Consider the following 7,120-nt stretch of genomic DNA (forward strand, 5'->3'; position numbering starts at 1 on the left):
GGTGAAACTCCCCCAGTGTTTCTGTCAATCTGACCTGGGAGAAAATTCCTTCCAGACTCCAAATATGGCGATCAGTTTTCAAGGTTATCCAAATCTTTTTGTATGATATTCTGGTCCTCCTCTATAATGGCAATACCACCCCACCTTGTGTCATTTGCAAATTTTATTAGCACATTCCCACTTTTTGTGCCAAGGTCATTAATGAAAATGTTAAATAAAATTGGTCCCAATACTGATCCCTGAGGAACTCCTCTAGTAACTTACCTCCAGCCTGACAGTTCACCTTTCGTTATGACCCAGTGTAATCTCCCCTCTAACCAGTTCCTTATCCACCTTTCAATTTTCATATTAATCCCCATCTTCTCCAATTTAACTAATACTTTCCCATGTCAAACTGTATCAAATGATTTCCTGAAATTCAAGTAGATTAAATCTATTGCATTTCCTTTGTCTAGAAAATCAGTTATATTTTCAAAGAAAGAGATCAAGTTGGTGTGGCATGATCTACCCATTGTAAAACCATGTTGTATTGTATCTTAATTACTGTTTACCTCTATATCCTTAAATTCTCTTTCAAAAGTTGTTTTAAGACCTCCCATATAATTCAGGTCAAACTATAGTTTCCCATACCACTTTCTCCCCCCACACACACCATTTTCATAAATATAGGTAATATATCTGCAGTTCTCCCATGGAGTATTGCCCTGAGTTTACAGATTCATTAAACATTCTTGCTATTGGGCTTGTAATTTCATGCGCCAGGTCTGTTAACGTTCTTAGATTAAGACAATCCACAGCTCATGATTTGGTCCCAATTAAGTTGTTTGAGTTTGGCTTCTAACACAGATCTTGTAATTCTTGCTTTTTATGTATCTTCTTTCTCATTAGACACCCTGTTCACTATGTCCAGGCTCTTCACTACTCTTATTAGGAAATGAGACCAAATATTTGGTTAGGTAGTGGGCTATACCTAGATTATTTTTAATCTCCACCCTATCCTCAGTGTAAGGCCGCACAGATCTAGAACTCAGGCTAGTAGAACTCTGAGGCAACTGAGAACTCCAGGCTGCCACCCAGCAGCAGCTGTAACTAGTTTACACTACACATTCCATGACCTGTTGTGGACACAGACCATGGGAAGTTCTGCCTCAAGGGTTTGACAGGGGTTGACAGCCCCATAGTTTCTGATTGGCTCCCTGCCCTATATAAACCTAAGAAGCAGTTCAAAAAGTGCCCAGGTAATAATGTGGATCTTCTGTAACTGTTATCACTTATTCCTTGCTCTTGAATCCCTGGTATTGCTGTGATTCTCCAGGCTTGCCCCTTCTGGATGCAAATTGTTTTGTCTGTTCTCACTTGCAATCTTCTGAGAGTCATCCTCTGTCTTCCTGTAGCTCCAAACTCTGGTTATCTCCATTGTCTCTGCCCGTCTTTTTGTAGGGCTAGCCATTCTTCCTTGCTCTCCCATCTTTTGTTAGTGACTTTCTCCCCTTCATTTTCCAACTCAGCAAACCTATTCCTTGGCCCTGTCTCCTGCACTAGCTGGTCTCTTCCTCTACCTGGTTCTTGTAAGCACATATTTCCACTGGCCACTTAATTCACCCAGCAGTCTACCCTCACAGTTGTCCAGTCCAGCTTGCAGCTGCAAGTCTTGAATTTTCCCTTCAGCCTCCTCTGGCCTTTCCTTCATCATTTGCTCAAATCCCCTTCAAAACTCAACCAGAGTTTCTACCTGCATTTCAAAGCCTGAGATCTTCTCTTCTATCAGATCTATCAGGTAGGACATCATACAAATGAAGCACTTTTCAGGTACTCTCTCCAGAATAACATACATCTTGTATCTTCATTGGTTTTGTCCATTTTTGGGGTCACTACTCCTGCTGCCTCTGTAACAAGCAGAGCCTCCCCTCCTAAGTATCTGTCAACAGAAAACCCACACAACATTCCCCCCCTCGCTTCCTTTCCAAATTCCCGTTTTTGGTTGTTTGTTGGCTCATGGGCTGCTGGCTGACCAGTTGGCTGCCTTTATAGGCCTGCTGATTATGGCAGTCTGGTCACCTAATCAAAGCTCAGCTGTGATCCTGTTCTCACAACACACTATCCCTTACTACACTTTGCAAACTGAAAGCAATCCAGCAAGCAAGCAGACACTCTTGAGAACACACACTCTGCCACTAAGGAACAGGGTCTTGCCTCCCTTCTCCTCCAACAGGTTTCCAATAAAATGCCCCTGATCTCAGCTCTCTTTGCTCGCTCCTATGCCACTACTATGAAAGTTCTTGCAACAATCCCACAGGATAGGCATGGAGGGGTATTCATGTATCTCTCCATGGTTTTACTTGTTGGCCAGTGTCCTGCCCCACTCAGTACTACTCACTATTTAAATTGCTTCTAGTGTCACACACTATAAATTGGGAAATAAAGAAGGAAGGTGTTGTGGTTAAGGCAGCAGATTGGGGATAAGGAGATCTACATTCTGTTCTGGGTTCTTTCATGGATTCACTGTGTGATATTGAACCCCTCTGTAAAACAGGTGTGACATTACTTCACAGGGTCTGCTGAGAGTAGACACACCAGGCTGATGAGGGCTGGAGGAAAGCCTATAAATAAATGAGATGTGGTTCATATGCATCTCTATGCTACAGTATAAACTTTAGCTTAAATTCTACAGCGGGTTTTAAACTTATTCTTTTTGTAGCGATAAAAAAACCTTTTAAAAGATCCAGTCACAGGACTGGATGCAGTTTCAGCCTACTAGTATAGAACAGTTTAGTCACATAGAAAATCCACAGACAACAGGAAGATACACATGTGTACAATATAATATATTCAATGTCAAAAGAGAGCCTCCAGCAATTATTTCTAACCAATTTGCTCATTAAACTCAAAGTGATCCTGCATCTTCCTCATGCACAATCTATAAGTCTGAATCATTAGTGTGAAGATGAAAGCTTGTTTTTCCAATGCAAACAAAAAGATAGGTTTCTAGAGATGTTAGGAACACATTATTTCCTGTGGGAATTCTCAAATTCCTTTCAGAAGCCTGAGTTGAGGAGGGTTTGTTCGCTGCCAAGTCAAGAATGATATTACAGATAACTGTGAAATTACCCTTAGTATTTTGGAGAGGAAAAAGGAAGGAAGATTACTTAATGCATTCAAAGAAGCCCTATTGAGGCTGATCAAATTGCACTTAATGTAAACATAAGCCAGGGAAGGCTTAAATAGTAAATTCTCTAGCAAGAAAAAAAATAGATTGCTCCCAGACTTTTTGATAAAATCTTCAGCAGTTTTCTTGAGCTTGCTGTAGGATAAAACTTTTAACTTATGAGAATGCTAACAATACTTATCAGCTGAGCTAGAACATATTCCTAACATATGAATGCAAAAGTGGCAGAAAAAGCCATTTCCCTTCCCCTTTTGGAAATCTCATGAGAAAAGGTACTGTAGACTGATGTACAACCCGGTTACACAAAGCAAACCTCTTTCTGCATATTTTTTCATATGTTTGCACATTGTTTATTTGGATTGTAACCTCCTGAGGCCCAGGACCTTGTCCTCCTAGCTGCTTGAAAAGCACCTGATATATTGGTGGTATTATGCAAATAAAATATAGTCCCCCTCCCCCCCACATTTCCATGTTTTTCTTTGTGTACAATCAATTCAGACCACATTAAAATGTATGAGTAAAGTGTTTTTAATTCAAATGTGATCCCATGTTTCTTATCAAATAAGTAAAACCTTTATATTTTAAAGAACAAGTTCAGATGGATTTTTTTTCAAGTACAATTTGGAAGTGAAATCACAAGCTGCTAAGTGTTCCTTGCAGTGCCTGGCATTGCCTGTTAGTATTAATTTGTTTCCTCTACAGGTTTGAACATGTCCTGGAGCAGTCTAGTATTCATGCAAGATTGCAGAACAAAGATCAGTTTATTTGTTCAATCATTAGATAGGAACCACAACACAGAGCAGAATGAATTTGTTTCACTTCATACAAATTATACAACCCAAATAAAGAACAATCAAAGAAATAATAAGAGTATTGCTGTGTCATTCATGATTGAACAAAGAACACTATCCTAGCTACAGCAATACACCAAGCAAAAGAAGCCCACTCTTTAATCATCCTTTGTGAAAAATGTCTCAATGTTTATGAACTAGCAGTTATTCTGATAGTTTTCCTTTCTCTTCAAATTGTTAAACTCTTTGGAAAGTGAAAGAATGGAAATCACAAATCAGCATAAATTAAGTGGAGTGGGGGGCATAGATCCATTAGAACACTGCCTTCTAACCTTTCCCTACAGTCAGAAACCTAACATAGTGCCATGTTTGTTTATTTTTTCAGGTAGGAAGTGGTGCACTGAGGAGGGAGGGGAAGTTCCTGCCATAATTTGGCCTATAGCTTTCCTGCAAAGATTTTTCTCTGAAGCTCCACTGACTGCCTAGAATTACTTCCGCTATCTCCCCCTTACACACTGCTACCCTACTAACATCCTGTGGATTCCTTTGATCTTCCTTTCAAAGGGTCAGAGCCTCAGGCCACTTCTCAGCCCAGCTGCTGGCAAAGTGCATGTGACTAGGGGAAAAGTACATAGTAAGGGCTCCCCAGATCCCCAAACATCCCTTTCAGGCTTCTCTAAGGGATGGGAACAATACCTCAGTGGCCCAAAGACCTGAGGAATACAATGCTGGCTTTAAACTGCCTGTATCCGTCTTCAGCTGGGTTAAGTACTTCTCCACTACAGCTGAAGGTTGGAGAAAAAGTTTCTTGACCTTAATTCTCCACACTTTTGGGGTGTTTCAGTTCACCAGTATCCTGGAACTCAACTTGGAGATCTCAAAATAGGCACCCAAAATCAGTGGATACTTTAAAACTTAGGTATTGATGTCTTACTGCCTCACTGTTGCACTGGGACCTTCAGACCACCAGGCTCAGATCCTAAGGATCCCATATTAATCTGTCCATAATGATGTAATATTATTTGTCTTATTTTTAACTCTCACTATGTGTCTTTTTCTCTTATGACTCACTCCTGTGTATCTAGTGCTGATTACTGGAACATTCTTGAGGAATTGAAAACAACTCTTAAAAAATGGCTTTATTCCCATAGTGATAGAAGGGATGTCATGTTATGTTATTAAATCTCTGTGAAATGAGCTGAAATTAGTCTCCTGCCATTAGAGATTTGTTGAAGAACCACTACTACTAAGTTGTCATGAATTCTGCAATAGTGTCACATCTGGTCTAAGGGGATGTTGGGGAAATGTACAAATGTAGCTATTTACTATGAAAGATGTCCTGCCTGACAGAAAATAAATTTAAAAAATCAACAACAAATATCTGATTTTTAGGTGGGTAAGGAAGCTGCAGATTTACTATCTGGGAACATATGGCACTGGTCCCATTACACACAAATCCCTTGGTAAAGAGTCCCCTATTCTTAGCAAACATCTCCCACCTCAGACCTCATAAACTTACTACACCAAATATGTCTCACAGAATATCTATGCATAAAGAGTAACATGTAAGGTACCTATAGAAATCTCATAACTTGTTAAGATTCATAATCATTGAAAGAGATATATATAGGAAATATTTAAGGAATAATGCATTTATATTGTTAGTATGTTTTATGGACCTGGGTTAGAAATTAATCACCAGGAGATGTGTCTTGGAGATGGCCCCATTTGGGCAAAGGGGCATTGTCAACCGTCCTTGTTTGACCAGTGATGCAATGCAAGACTCCATTGTTTAGCCTTGTGCACTACTAAGGCGTAGACAACTCTTGCCTCCCCCTACTTGTGGGGGGGCACAATCTTAGAGTGACCAGATAAAAAGTGTGAAAAAATCGGGACAGGAGCTGGGGAGGAATAGGTGCCTATATATGAAAAAGACCTGAATATTGGGACTGTTCCTATAAAATCCAGACATCTGGTCACTTTACACAATCTAAAGAGGAGGACATGTGACCATATCTCATCTGCCCAGTGCACCCTCCACCCTGCACCCAGCTTGGGGCCCCCACGCTCTCCCCGCTCCACCAGAGTTACCTGCAAGCTCTGTCCTCCTGCTGTGTCTCCCCCCTAGCCCGCTAGACCACTCTCCCTGGCTGCCAGACCCAGGTGGGGAGCAGAATGGAGCTGCTTCTCACATGGCTGAAGCTGGCCACTCCAGGTTGCTGCTCTGTGCAGAGCAGCAGCTGCTTGAGAGAGAGCCTGGCTGGGGAGGTGACTGCAGCGGTGGCCCCCCCCCCCCAAGGGCCAGCTTCTGGGGACAGGGGCCGAGTGAGCTGGAAATGAGCCTGCCTACTTTATGAGATATGAAATGTAATTATTAGTAAGTGTAGACCTTGGTTCACATTTTATGATGAACAAGAAGTCAAAAATGCAGTCTTCTTCAGTATCCCAGCCCTTGTTTCACCACCCATACACTAGACTGAATGATAAGCGGTTATTCAAAACCAACTTCATCAAACAAAGGGTTCTTCTAACTCCAAGAGATCAGCCACATAGCCAGGCCAATATATGTCATATCTTATCCAATAATCATACTGTTGCCAATTCTTTAGCATCTACTATCTAAAGGTTTATTTATAAGAGAAAATAAATAGGAGATAGTTAAAATGGTCAAAGAAATCAAATGCATACAAGCATTTCAGAGTTCTTATATAAGGTTTGAAACAGTTATAGAATAAATTGCTGGCTTGTAAAGTTTCTGGTAACTTCCAAAAGATTAGAAGGTCCTCAGTCCATTGGTTGGAATGTTCCTTTTAGCGATAGTCCAGAGATCAGAGAAGGAAAGAAGCAAAATTGAGATGCTTGAAGGTTTTTTATACCTTGTCCCACTTGGAGGGAATGCTCTCAGTCTTAGTTTGTGGAAAATTACAGGCACAAGATGGAGTGCAGGGTCACATGAGCAAGTCACATGCTTTGATGAGTATAGGAGCAGCCATAAGCCATATTCTGGCTAAAATGTCCACAGGAAGGTGGGATAGGCTTCTTCTTCTATTCTGTAAGCTGAGTGTCCTTTAATGGGCCATCAACTTGAATAGTCCATTCACAATGTGCTGGCTAGATTGGGTGTAAACTACCTGGTGGGTGTTACCCCAGGAGCAAACACATT

This window comes from Gopherus flavomarginatus, chromosome 3 (assembly GCF_025201925.1).
Source record: "Gopherus flavomarginatus isolate rGopFla2 chromosome 3, rGopFla2.mat.asm, whole genome shotgun sequence".
NCBI classification, from domain to species: domain Eukaryota; kingdom Metazoa; phylum Chordata; order Testudines; family Testudinidae; genus Gopherus; species Gopherus flavomarginatus.